Source organism: Tachypleus tridentatus, chromosome 3 (assembly GCF_004210375.1).
Source record: "Tachypleus tridentatus isolate NWPU-2018 chromosome 3, ASM421037v1, whole genome shotgun sequence".
Lineage (NCBI taxonomy): Eukaryota > Metazoa > Arthropoda > Merostomata > Xiphosura > Limulidae > Tachypleus > Tachypleus tridentatus.
In genome coordinates this window covers 90,568,507-90,583,707 of record NC_134827.1, presented here as the reverse complement: position 1 = coordinate 90,583,707, position 15,201 = coordinate 90,568,507, and the positions used below count along the sequence as shown (strand labels likewise).

At 31.0% G+C, this 15,201-nt stretch overlaps 1 protein-coding gene across 1 annotated transcript in view; it reads left to right on the top strand.

Moving 5' to 3' along the window:
* The window catches only part of LOC143247455 (protein Wnt-6-like), a 113,224-nt gene that overhangs the window by 89,552 nt on the left and 8,471 nt on the right, over window positions 1–15,201 (top strand). The gene's annotated exons all lie outside the window — the stretch shown is intronic.

The following is a 15,201-nucleotide window of genomic DNA, read 5'->3' as shown; positions in this document are numbered from 1 at the left end:
TTATGGTTCCACTGCCAAGAAAACGTTTATAGGGAACAGTTACATAATACTGACAAGTCGTGACCCTACTATTAACCCCTTTCTGACAGAAAAACTTTCGTGATTTACTCATTCACATGTCTCAAATTCTCTAAACAGATCCACAAACAGACACAAATTAACGACATTTTAAAAACTAATTTTCAACGGAAAGAACCTTTTCCTTGCACAACTTTTGGTTAAGTAGCCTGTTTTACATCACTAAAACGTGAACAGACAAATTTATTACTCACTCCATTTCCTGGGTGATTTTGATTTTCAGGATCGGTTTTAATATTATCACTACATTTATAATTTTGGTTCATTCATCATCCATTTAACATTACTATACATCATGCAGTATTGTTGTATTTTTGTAATTGTTCTTGAAAAACGACTTCTCCATTTTTGTACGCTTTCTTAAAGTATTTGCTTTCATTTTTTCTACTGCTTTCTCACAAAACAGCTTTTACTTATGCTTTCAAATAACAGTTTTATGTTATGAAATGTAACACGAATTACATAAATTCGTTCCAGGCGATAATTTACCGACTTTTTTTTCCTAAACAGTTTTAACCTCAAACACGATTTGTACTTTATATTCTTAAGTATGTAAGATATTAGTTATATTTATTGTATGACAGAATCAAGGTGAAATATTTAGAGCATTTAAGAGACATTTATTTGATCATGGTTAGCACCCAGTTCATCTTTACCAATAACACAGTGAATCCATATATAATAATTTTGATTCAGTTCAGCTTGCAAAAGTACGAGATAAAGACACGTAAGGTAAAACGTAAGAATTATCCCAGTTTTCTATAAACACGTAGAATAACTTCAGTTTCAGTAAGTTTCTAATGAAGATGAGCTAGTATTAGATCAGTTCAACTTAACTGCATTCCACCTGAAGATATTATGATATTAAACCAGTTCAACTTGAATAACTCCCAGGCGAAAATGTTATAATATTATACTAGTTCAGTTTGACTAGGTGTGTTATGAAGATGTAATAATGTTACAGTAGTTCAGGCTGACTAGGTTACAAGTGAATATTTGATACTATTAAATCAGTTCAGTTTGATTAGGTTCGTGATGAAGATATGATAATATTAGACCAGTTCATATTGACTAGGTTCCAAGTGAATATGTGATAATATTAGATCAGTTCAATTTGTGATGAAGATGTAATGGTATTGCACAAAAGTTCAGTTTGACTAGGCTCGTGGTGAAAGTTTAATAATGTTAAAATAGTCCAGTTTGACTAGGTTTCAGATGAAGATGTGATAGTATTAGACCAGTTAATTTTGACCAGGTTCGTGACGAAGATATGATAGTATTGCAAAGTTCAGTTTGACTAGGTTCGTAGTGAAGGTTTGATCATGTTAAAACAGCTCATATTAACTAGGTTCCAGGTGAATATTATATGGTATTAAAACAGTTTAGTTTGACCAAGTTAGTGATGAACATATGATAGTATTAGCCCAGTTAAGCTTGACTAGATTCCTGTGAAGATGTGATAGTATTACACCAGTTCAGTATGACTAGATTCTAGGAGAATATATGGTGGTCGTAGATCAGTTCAGCTTCAGTATGTTCCAGTAAAAATGTGATAACATTAGGCCAGTTCAATTTGACTAGGCTTCAGTTAAGATGTGATAGTATTAGACCATTTTACCTTGACTAGTTGCAGGTGGAAATGTCTTAGTATTAAACCAGTTCAAGTTCACTAGATTCCTGGTGATATATGATAGTATTAGTTCAGTTAACCTTGACAAGATTCGTGGCAACGATGAGATAGTATTAGAACAGTTTGGCTTAACCAGGTTTCACGTCAATATGTAATAACATTAGACCGTTTAAGCTTAGCAAGGTTCGTATTTAAAATATAATAGTATTATATCTGTTCACATTCACTAGGTTCGTGGTTAAGATTTAATATTGTTAAAGCAGATCCTCTTGACTAGGTTCCATGTGATGATGTGATAATATTAGACCAGTTCAGTTTGACTAAATTCGTGGTGAACATATAATAAGCAAGCTTGACTTGGTTAGTGGTGAAGGTGTAACAATATTATAACAATTCAGCGTGCCTGACTACGTTCTTGTTGAAGAAATAATAGTATTAGACCAGTTCAACTTGCCTAACTGGGTTAATGGTGAATATATTATTGTATTAGACCAATTAGCTTGCCTAACTATATTCATGGTGACGATGTAATATTAGTAAGTTTGTTCATTTTCACTAGTTTCGTGAAAAGGATTTAATAATGTTAGACTAGTTGAGCTTATATAGGTTTGGGGTAAGGATTTAATAGTATTATATCAATTCAGCTCAACTAGGATCTCACTGAGTATGAGGCAGTATTAAATCAGGTCATTTTGACTAAATTTGTTGGGATAATATGACCAGTTGACTTTGACTAGGCTATATGTGAAGAAAGGAAAATGTTAGTTGTATAGATCTAAATAACTAGATAAATAGTTGTCCATACTCTTAACTATATAGATCTAAGTAGTAAAATTATACGTTCTGATGGCTATACAGATCTACACTGTACAAGCTATAAAACCTGTTATCTATATAGTTCGAAGTATTGCAGTTATAACTACACATATATAGCTATATAGTTATAAATAATACGAGTACGCGTGCTAATATCATATATTATTATATGTTGCCACGTCAACAATTCTAAACATTTTAATGAACGTTTCAGATTCATAGATATTCCATATTCAGCAAATCTGTGAAAATAATGAAGAGAAAATATTTAGTATAACCATTAATATAACAATACAATGAGCACTGTTGGAAAATTAGAAGATATTCAATTAAGAAAAACACATAGAAGTATTTGAATAAAGCAAGGCGGAAAATATTTCGAATAGTTAATAATTATAATTGCTATTAGTTATACATATTTAAATAGACAGTTATTCATACACTTAGCTATATAAATCTAGATAGAATAGATATTCATGCTGTTAGATATATGTATCTAAATACTATCGTTATAGATGCTGATACCTATATCAATCTAAATACAGAGTGTTCGGAAAGTCACTGTACAGTTTTGTAATCATGTTTTATTCAGTCTATTTCAAGCCAGCAACTGATAGCGGTGTTTAGAAACAAAATAGGAAGGATCCAGGCCTGTATTGATGCCAACGGGGGTCACTTTCAACATTGTTTATAATTGTCATTCATATTTACCTCCTGTATTCTATATTGAAACATGTCTGTTAATAAATATATAAGTGCACAGTGACTTTTCGAACACCCTGTAATATAACTATACTTGTTCGCTGTATAGATAATTATACGTGCTTTCAGCTATATTTATGCAAGTAAATAGTTTTACTTGGTGTCAGCTGTATAGGTTTAAGTAGTGTAATAATTTGTTTTGTTAGATTTACAGATATAAGTAGTATAGTTACAAAACCTGTTAGACATATAGATGGAAATCGTATATTTATATCTGCTGTTAGCTATATAAACCTACGTGGTATAATTAAACATGCCAGTGACTACTATATAGATCAAAATACATTGTTATACATAGACTGACATAGTTATACATCTGTTACTATCAGCTACGTAGATCTAAATAGTATAGTTTTACCTACTGTAAACTACACAGATCTAAGTTATATACAACTATATAGTATAGTTATAATTAATCAGTAGCTACGTAGATCTAAAGCCGTTAGGGCTGCTGTTTGTGCTAGTAATTAATAATCATAGTATTCGTACCTCACGGGAAAAGCGTTTGGGTTGTGCCCTTCAGTCATACGCAAGTAATTGCATCAAAATGATTCGATGTACACAACCCAAAAGTTTCATAAATGTTACTGATATAAATTGTAATGTTTTTATATATTAAAAACAACACCGTGCATTGAGAAAATTTTTTTTTAAAACTCCAGTTCCTCAGTACTACATTTAAAAAATTGCATCAATAAAGGTATAATCAAACCTTCACGTACTTACTGTCCTAGTGAAAGTCATGTTCTTGTTGTGATGAAAGTACGTGTATTTAAAGTTGTGTTATAGTGTAAAGAAATGGTTGTTGCACACACCTCAGTTATTTTTCTAATGGTCTGAATCTTGAATATCCAAAAAGTGAATTTTTATGCTTTTTGTTTATGGTGCCGTTCAGTAGATGGCGCAGGAGTTTTGGTTACATACATATATAGTGACATACACTCTACGTCCATTATTGTAAAATTGATCTCATTTAATAGTTGTACAGGTTTTTAGCTATATAGATCTAAGAATTAGAGTTATTACCAATCTTAACTGTATAGATGTAAAAAGCATATGATGTAACCATATTAATAGCTGTATTTAAGTCTGTAGTTTCACATACTGGTAGCGATATACATGTGAGTAGTAAAGTTTTGTGTGATGTTAGCTGAATATATCTTTTATTTTTATCTATATAATATAGTTATATTTGGCGTTACCTACATACATTCAGGTAAATAGTTTTAAATAGATATTGTTAATACATAGATTTACATAGTTTAGTTATATATGCTGTTAGCAACATACAGCTAAATAATGTATCTGTACGTACTGTTAGCTATGTAAGTATAAATAGTACACTTGTCGTTGTTCCTACCTATATAATATAACTATTCCTGCTGTTAACTTTATAGATCTAAATAGATAGCTCTACACTCTATTAGCTATGTAGACCCAAATAATATAATTATACCAAATATTTGCTACATTGATTTAACTCGATTATTATACATGCTTAGTATAGTTATACATTCTGTTTATTATGTAGATTTAAATAATATAGTACTAGCATAGTTATATTTTCTGTGTGTTATCTATATTGATCCATATTGATAGTTTTCAATGCTTGCAACTATTTAGATCTAAATAGTATAGTTATATTTACATGCTGTTAGAAATATAGATCAAATGGCATAGTTGTATCTGCTGTTAATTATATAGATCTAAATAGTATAATTATACCTGCCAATAACTCCTTAGTATAGTTATAACTGCTGTTAGCTACTTTAATTTATAAAGTATAACCTTAGATGCACGTCGTTTGTCCAGGTTAGAGTGGATGCTATAATAATTAACACAGAAATCCTAACTTTCACACAGTTTATCTATAACATAATATATTATTACGTTTCCAAGAGTTTTATGTAAGCTTTAGTTACTCAATACGTATATACTTAAAACATCGTATACACTGTTAAATGGTGACTCAATAGGTAAAATTAGAGAGTAAGATAATAGGTGGCGGAGGGTTTTTACTTTTACTCGCTTTCAACACCTACCTCTTTACAGTGTTTCACGTGATTAATTAATTGACGGTCACTGGTCGCAGAAGTGTCTTACGGGCCAAAGTTGAAAGGTCACAGGTCAAGTGGAATGCTGTTATACTAAAAAATAGCTCTTCGTATCAGCCTTGTGGTAGCTGCTGCGGTAGAAACTTCAATTGAGTTTATGTATTATTGGATTAATAATGGCAGCTATTTATTTTGATAGCATTCCTCGAAGATATATAAGACGTTTGTGTGCCTAACTCTACAATATGTGTATGTTGTGTTATACAACACAGTAATGGGGTGGATGGGATGTGAACACCCCATTAACATGACCCTTGTTCCAAATTATCATCCCATAAAGTTTGTTTGAGTTTGGTCCAGCGATCAATGAGTAGTTTGATAATATACAGAGACAAACAGGTAGGCACAGAGTTTTATGCTTTATAAAAATATATGTTTATGTTAGTAGCTATATAGATCTAAATAATATAGTTACACCAGTTATTACCTACATTGACCAAAGTAGATAGTTTCTACACGCTGTTAACTATATACATATAAGAAGCGTATTTATATTGAGTTAGCTATGTATATCTAAGAAGTATAATTATATATACATGGTTCTAGCGGTATAGATCTAAATAACATAGTTTATACATGCTGTTAGCAATACAGAACTAAGTAATGTAGTTGTACCCATAACCTATAGTGGTGTAGAAAAGTATTACATCACCCAATTGTTTTAACTCTTTTCTTGGTTCCTGTAACTGTTTTACAATGTTGTGCTTAGTGGAAGTGTTCGAGCAAATACAAAACTGTTATGGGTACTGTGTGGTGTAAGCTGTCTCGTATTTATTCATCCGAACACACGTATTACAGCAAATGGTCAACACATATTTAGCAAATATAAAAATGTCCTCTAAGCTTAAGTATCAGAACCCACAACGTCTCATTTTCTATAGGGAGTTCTGGGAGTCACCCTTAATATTTAGATACAGACTTAAATTAGAAATAAACCACCATAAATTTCTACAATGTGAATTTCCCAACCTCCACCCTGTTGTCTAGTTTGACGTCTGGATTTTGTCTGATAGACAAAATATCCCCAAAGAGTTTGGGTGTTATGGCCACAGACATTATCTGTGTTTTAATGATGAAAACAATGACTGGTGATGGAAATATTAATTTTGATTTTTAGAGTAACTTTGTAGTGTATTCCATATACATCAATTATTATCATAATTGTTCTGTATCGCTGACTAAAAACCGCCTGTTTAGAGTTCGCACATTTGATAACTTTAAAGCTATCGATTTATGTAAATATATACATACATACATTCATATATGTATAAATAAAAAAAAAAACTTTATTATTGTTGATTAAAATTACAAATGACACGTGCTTAAAAACCATAAATACCAGTTTCGTATCTTTAACAGCACTTCAATTTATAAAATGAGCCTTTCTAACAAGTTCAATTTAAAACACTGAAAATATTTCCGCGTTTTTTGACCTAAAAGCTTTATATACGTTTCAAACTTCCTTTGTTTGTTAAATTATGTAACATTTAATGTGGGTTCTAAACTTATTAATAAAATAGTTTTTATAATATAATCATTTATTCTTTTCGTAAGCAAACTAAAATGGAAATATTTTTTTTTAATATTGTAAAATGTGTTTTTGCATAATACACTTATTACTATGTCTGTAACCTGGTGACACCATTTAATTGCATTTTTAAAGTGAGGTTGGTGTAAGTTTATATTTAAACGTACGTTTTGTGTTCCCTTAACGTTTATATTTTTTTACAACAAATACAAGATAATACATAAATTGCATTATGTGAATTTCAACTAAATCTAGAATTTATGAAAAATGTCTCCCCCAGTCGGGCTTGTAATGTATTTAGTGCATGTAATATAACTTTTTTCCACAAATACAACAATGTAGTTTATTACGTAGAAAAATATCCTCACTTGATTTCTTTACTTTATTTTTCTGATTTCAAATGGCATATAAAATTTTATGTTGCCTTCGTGATAACATGATTTGTTTATTTTCAAACTTATCTGTTAAAGTTGTATCTGATTATCTTTCCTTTGGGGGAGGGGGGATATTATTAGTATCAATTTTAATTCCAGTATAAGAGGCTTTTATGACAGGAATAATTTGTTTTTCTTTCATTTTACCTTTATGATTATTGTTAATTTCTTTCTTTTTTCAATTGTAGCTAACTTAAGACAGCTCTTTATTACATTTTCAAGATAAAAACACTTCCTAAAGTAAGATTTTAATTCTATCAGCCGTTGTTTCAAAACATCCGGGTTAGATTAGCAGGTGTTGGTTTACTTACTACAATACTGTAAATTCCGTTATGCCAGCGTAAACCCAATAACCATTAATAAAAGCATACGTGAGTTCATAAGCTAGTTTGTTTTACTAGCGATATGTAGCCAAAAGACCAGCAATCGTAATTTCAGTAAAATATTGATCACAGAGTTAGTGCTATTAAGTTGCGACCTTAATCTTTTCATCAAAGGAGTATCTTTTATGCACAGACATATCGTTATTACTCTGTGAAAGAATCTTTAGTACTATCCAATGCTTCATCACGTCATACTCACGAGTGGCACAACTTAATGAAATTAGCTCTGCGATTATCAAAATTATTTTTACTGATCTCATAAACCATTTCTTGTTGGCAATAAATTAAAGCTAGAACTCCACGTTAGACATTTCTTATTTTTCAAAAGCCAACGTCTTCTGGTCAGAAAAAAAAAAAAAATCTTCTCAACTTGATCCACGGTTTCCTTAATGGAATATTTAGGTGAGTGAGAACATTGGTTCATTGTCATATAATTGTAGGGTAAGTTGGTAGTGTTTCTTTCGTCTTCCTTTCTCATTCATACAACGGGACTATGATGATAGGATTAATAAGCACCTTGGATAGGAGGTGTGATGGTCTGTCCAAATGAGCTGATGCTAGCCAGGAGATATTAGTAAGCCAGAGGCATCTAAATGATGTTATTCCTTTTGCGCCATGTGGTGGTATTTGTGTCTAACAGGGAAAGTTGTGTGAAACTCAGCAGGTTCAATGTGTTGAACAAAAGGTAGCATACAGTTGTATATGTATTATCAACAAAACAGACTAGAAAAAATGAGGCACAGAGAAGGATGTTACTGGTAACCTTTTGTGGACTACCTGTTGGTGGTCTTTCTCTTGTGTGATAATAAATACTTTTATAAACCATATTTTATGTGTTCATTACTGGTACAATCATCAGACAACCTCAATGAGGAATTATATTTCTTGTAGTTTATTAGCTGAAATAGCACATGCCACACACAGTTTTTGGCCGTGACCCTAAAGGAAAGTAATATACCGTTGTGATACAGATGTAACGTGATGATATTGTTAGGGTTTCATTTCAGTTTTTTTATTGCAATATTATATTTTAAGCTTAAAGGATGTTCGTTGTTTGATTCATTATTTATAAATTAGATTTTAATTACTTTGTGGAAATAGGAATACATGCCAGAAAACTACTGAAGATGAATTGAGTATGATCCAAAATGTCCAAAATAAAATGTTTTATTTCCATTATCGTCATAATCTCGTAGAAATTACGATTCCATATGAATGAATTCATGTCAAAAATTGTTATCATTCTTTTCCTCAGCAACGGTTTTTAACAGCTGTTTACTCTCAGGCACCTCATAGTTTATATTATAGTTTCTAAGTTTCTTCGTTAATATATTAAGAGAAAATTTAACAGATTTTTCATAGCGTTTTGCATAATGACGTTTAACTACAGTTAAAGGTAATTAGTATGATGTATGATCTGTGTCGAAAACACAAATATTAGTTTTTAAAACTGTAAAGGTCGTTTATTTGTTTCATTTTTAACTATTCATTCTGTTGTCAACATTCTTTCACTGATAGTATCTTATCAGCTTTGAATGTATTGCATTGCTACGTGTTTAAAATGAAACATGTTTGCTTACAACTGGGACTTTTGTGTCAGTACGCATTACCTCCACAAGTCTATGATGGATTACAGTTAAAGTCGTTGCATTAAGATTTTAAATAATGTAAAATTTTGTCGATATCCAGCTGCATTAGTACTGTTAAAAAAATAAACGTGTCTCATTGTTGCTACTTGTAGTTAGCAAATTTCTAGGTTTTCTCCCATAAAAATTGTCGACATAAATAGTCAATTCAAGAGAATTCTACTCCCCACAAAAGACGTAATATTACGTCTATTGAAACTTTTTATGTACAATTGAATTGTGCTTTGATTTTAAGTTATCACAGTTTCTTAAAATAATTTTAGGCCTAAATATTTTAATATAACGTAGTTGCATGAGGCCCCTTTACATTATTGAAATTAAATATTATATTAGACAAATCTGAATACAGGTGCTATTGGGCAGACCCATTAATACGTTTTCGAAATTTTATATAGCTTAACTTTATTTATGCCTATATTACAGAAATAGATAGTTGTATAATATAAAAACTAAGTAAGGTTTGAAGTTTCATCATAAAAATGTGTTTAATAGAAGACACCATTTCTATGTATTGTGTAAATATACGCATTCCTTAACTCCAACTTGTCTGAGCGTGTATGTTGAAAATGTGGCCCCTCCAGGAAAGTTAAAGTAGAGAAATGTTTATGGAAAAATTTAGCTAGTGGCTACTGAGGGGAGATCACAGATAAGAAATTGCTAAAGGGCCTACGTCCTCACAATTTAAGATTGGTGACTTGTTCAACCATAAAACCGATATGCACGTACAATGACAAAATTTAAACAAAACTCTTTTTGCAACAATTAAAAAAAAGTGGAATTATAATCTCTGAACAATAATATATTTTAATGTCTTCCTAGTAACTATCTTCTCCATACTTGTGTAGCGGAACGTTTAAAAGATACTCAGTTTTAATAGGAACGTTTTGCCATCATGTGAATGGCTACTTTCTTCAACTAAGTTGGATTCGATCAATGCGAAATGAAAGCTCAACAATCATCAAAATCTGCTGTTTCCTTTGAAACAGAGGTTAACAATTTCAACTCACGTACATTTTAATTGAAAGTTTTTTGCGCCTAAAAATATTGAAAAATTACTGGCTACACTTCATTGTACATTGCATAAAAAGTAATTTAATATTGTAGTGTATGTCTTGTGCTGTCATTGCTTTCTTTGGTAAATCCCAAAAAGTAAGGAATTACTAAACGTTTAATAGCCATTAATAAGAATACTCAAGACATTTTGCACCTGATTAAAGCTTCAATATAGATTAAAACGTTACCTTCATATAAACTAAAATTTCTAACTCAGTACAGAAATCCATACATCATTCTCTCCTACAATAAGAACTCACTAAGCACAGAAACCGAAACGTCTTTCAGTCTCTAAAATAAAATCTTCTAATCCAGTTTCTCGTGCTTTCTTTTACCTTTCTAAATGACATGTAGTTACATAAATTTTTAAAAACTTGTTAAATCTCGAAACCTTCGCAAACAGTAAAAATAAACCACTAATCTGGTTATTTTGAAAACAAAGCAACTAACAAGCTAAATTTACTTAAATTGAATAGGCATAAGATTTGTGATAAAAATCTCATTTACTGTAGACGTTTTGTTCATGTTGTATAATTTTGTTACTCATCCCCTAACACATCTGACGAAAGTTCTGTTTTCAGTGGGAAACAAAAGATGAACCTGAAATGATGTTTTTACACACCTTTGATTTTGAATTAGCAATAAACAAATTAAGCCAAAATATTTTGGGAATTTTCCATCTGAAAAGTTTTTTCTCTTTTGTTTAAAATACTTGTGTTCCATATTAAACTCTTAAATTAGAAACAAATACAAAATAAAATGAAAGGTAATTATTTATTTATTATGTCTTATTGAAAGCAAGTAACAGATTCTAACATAAATAGGCCCGGCATGGCCAAGCGTGTTAAGGCGTGAGACTCGTAATATGAGGGTCGCGGGTTCGCATCCACGTCGCGCCAAACATGCTCACCCTTTCAGCCTTGGGGGCGTTATAATGTGACGGTCAATCTCACTATTCGTTGGTAAAATAGGAGCTTAAGAGTTGGTGGTGTGTGGTGATGACTAGCTGCCTTCCCTCTAGTCTTACACTGCTAAATTAGAGACGGCTAGCACAGATAACCCTCGAGTAGCTTTGTGCGAAAATCAAACAATTTAATATAAATCCCCGCCCAATTAGCAACGCGACGATGTGGATATTAATAAAGAAAAACTGATAAAACAAAGTATTATGTTAAACTTTTACTGTATATCCGTACGAAATCGTCCCCCGCTGTGACAGCGGTAAATCTTCGGATTTACAACGCTAAAATCAGCGGTTCGATTCCCCTCGGTGGACATAGCAGATAGCCTGATGTGGCTTTTTTATAAGAAAACACACACAGCATATCAAATCAAGCATAACTTAAACATATGATTATTTATATTATAACGTAATATAACTTCTCTCACACATGCTACTTCAACATCACATATAATATTTTTATCTTTTCAGTTTTATTAGAATAGAGGGGAAGTTTTCATTCATAAATACTTTCCTACATAACAAGTTATCTGTGCCGTATCCACTGCAAGTATTGAAACTTGGTTTTCAGTATCATAAGCCATCAAACTTACTGTTGAGCCACCGGCGGACCTCAATCAGTAATAACGTTAATGTTATTAATATTGTTAATAACATCGTTAAAATAATTTTTATTTATAGAAATAATATATTGTTGTTTATGTCATTTTATAACTAGAGTTTATCGTTAGATATACTTCAGACGTGTAGGAGATAAATTAAAAGAGGGGATCAAGGTTTATTTAGCCAAGTGAAGCGAGGGAATGTGGGCTATAGACGCACCAATGTGGCTTAAGGCCCTGAATGCTCTTGGGTTCTGGTTTCGGTTTTATCTAAGTTTGATGCGATTTTACTAAGACAGATTGAGAAGTGCTCCTACCCACGTTTCCAAGGCCACTGAACTTTCAAAAATAGATATAAATCAAACTTTTATCGCCATAATGCTTTTCCAATTTGTTTCATTTTGTTGTTGTTTGTTATTAAGCACAAAGTTATACAAAGGAATATTTGTGCTCTGCCCACCACAAATATCCAAGCCCATTTTCTAACGGTATAAGTCTGCAGACATACCGCTGTGCCAATCGGAAGCTTACAAAATAGACAATTATCTAAAACTCTGGATATAACAATGGTAAAAAACAGTGTAACGTAAATGAAATTATCACCAACTCCATTTTAACAACAGAACAGAGGAGAATACTTAGTCTTGTCAGTTGTGTTCTAAAGTAATTGAACCAGCATATGTGGACTTTGAAGAAAATAGACCATTATTTAAAACACGTGCTACAATTGTGATTATCAACTGTGTTACGAACATTTGTATATATGTTTAAATATCGTCAGCATTATAAGTTATAATTAAGCACGTGCGTACTTCATACTTCTATTGAAATAATAACATTATAATGTGCTGTTATATTTGGAAATAAAACTATTTCTGAGTCTTACTTATGTACTATTAATTCTTAAAATTATATCAAAATGTTTAATGTAATTTAAACTTAAAGTTTTACACTTAGAACCAGGGATGTAGGACAAATGTGTTATGTGACAATGCTAATTAATCAAATTTTAATAAAAGAGTTGAGATAGAACAAAATAATTTTTGAATGGTGGTTTAGTGCACTGAAATAATGTTTGATCCAATTATTAGTCGATAATTGTTCAATATAACGTGTCGGAAAAGAAAAGCTGTTCCTAAAGTTATATGTTTTATTTGACTAATTAGTCTCTTTCTTATACCTTATTAAATTTGTTAATTAACATACTACATTTATTGTTTGTACTTTTGTTGCGCGTCATTTGAGTCGCTTATTACAAGAAATCAAAATATTTTTATTTATTTCTGTCGATCTGTATTCAGTCTGCTAATTAACGGACATCAGACTATTCGTGCTTTATCTTATTGAACCCACATTTTGTGTTTCATTCAACAGAACACAAGACCCCAAAGTTATCTTCTTGTCCTATTGTTATGCATTAATAAACCTAGTAAACTTCAAAATTAATATCCAATTGCACTGTTTTTATATCCTATTTAACTCGCTGCTTAATAAACAGTAAAAACTTTTACTATTGTCGTTTTATTGCTTCTTATTCATCTGCTAAGTTTCTTTTATATCCCAATCGTTGTTAAAAGTATCGTCCCACTGTGTAAAATGTCAAGATTATCTCTCTATGCTTTTTGCATACCATTATTCACTAATGATGCTGAAAACTTTCATTATTTTGTATATAAGATTAATTCTAGGGTTAGTTTTAGTTTTTCCGAAGGTAGTTAGTTATTAGTATCATTTGTACTAAAATGTTATCTTAAGTAGAAATATGGGATAATATAGATTTATAAACATTATACCTACATTTATCAATCTTTATTTCTAATGAGCTTTTAAGAAATTTTTTACATTAATTTCATGTATTTTGTGACAATTAATGATCTAATGTAGATATGTATTTTTTTTTAATTTCAGTTGAGTTCCGATAGCTTTTAAAGCAAACAAAAACGAACTGAAAAATTAATACTGTAACAAGCTACTTATTCTACGTAGTATAATTTAATCTGATAACTTTTTGAGGTTAACTTTTTATAGAGAATCAGAACAGGTTATTTATCTCATAGCATCCGCAGTTCTAATTAAGCCTAATCTGCTTGGCTATTCAAGTTGTCGACAGTGTTATTTAAAAAGTAAATGATCATTCGAATGCTCCTTGATCTTCATTCTTTAAAACTACACTAGTAGCCTCGCTCATTAAACCTTAACAGTGTTTGAAATATTGGTTTAATAAATTCAAACTTGTATATTGCGAATTATTATTTATGTAGCATTCTCAACCAAGATATTGTTATTCCTCCTTTCGAAAAATATTGCGGTTTCATACCATAATCTAAATTTACAGAACAAAAATAAAAATAAATTTTACTTATCTCTGAAATTAAACCATTATTTAAATACATTTTAAAACCGAGGGTATGAATTGTATTCAAAGTAATAGAGTAATTATTACCATTCATTGGCAGCAGAAGACTATATTAATTTTGTAACGACAATGTATAGTTTGTTAATGTTAATGCGTCTAACGCTAAAATATTGGTTTAAAATGTCCTTATTTACTGTTAGGTAATGAATATTGACGTTTCTTTTAGTTAACGTTTGACTGTTTATATATATAGTTTATTTTTCTAATATTTGAAATTCTTCTGCAAATGGTGTATTTGTTATTGTTATACTGTCTTGGTAAATGCGCTTTCTTTAATGTTATTTCCCGCTGTTACAGCGGTAAGTCTGCGTATTTACAACGCCACATTCAGAGGTTCGATTTCCCTCGATGTACACAGCAGACAGCCTGGTGTGCGTTTGCTATAATAAAAACCAACGCAAACACTATTCATCGCTCCAATAAAAGTTTGCTTCTGTTAATTCTTGGTTATCTAAATTAACACCCAAGTGTGAAAGAACACCATTTAATACATATAACTAATAAAGTATGAATAGGCTTAATTCTTTATAATGCAGTCTCTTGTTTTATGTAAAGTAGCAACGCCCTTACATATTGCATGATGGGCATTCTTCTTTTCAGTTAACATATCTACAATTAATTAACCAAGAATAAACGTGCCTTATCGACCGCTAATGTTATAAAATTTTGAAAGTAACCGTTTTGTTAACAGTAAGAGCTACGGCGGCATTCGGTCTTATCGACATTGGACAACTTTTATACTGTAATAATATACTTTTGTGTAGCCAACAAATTTAAG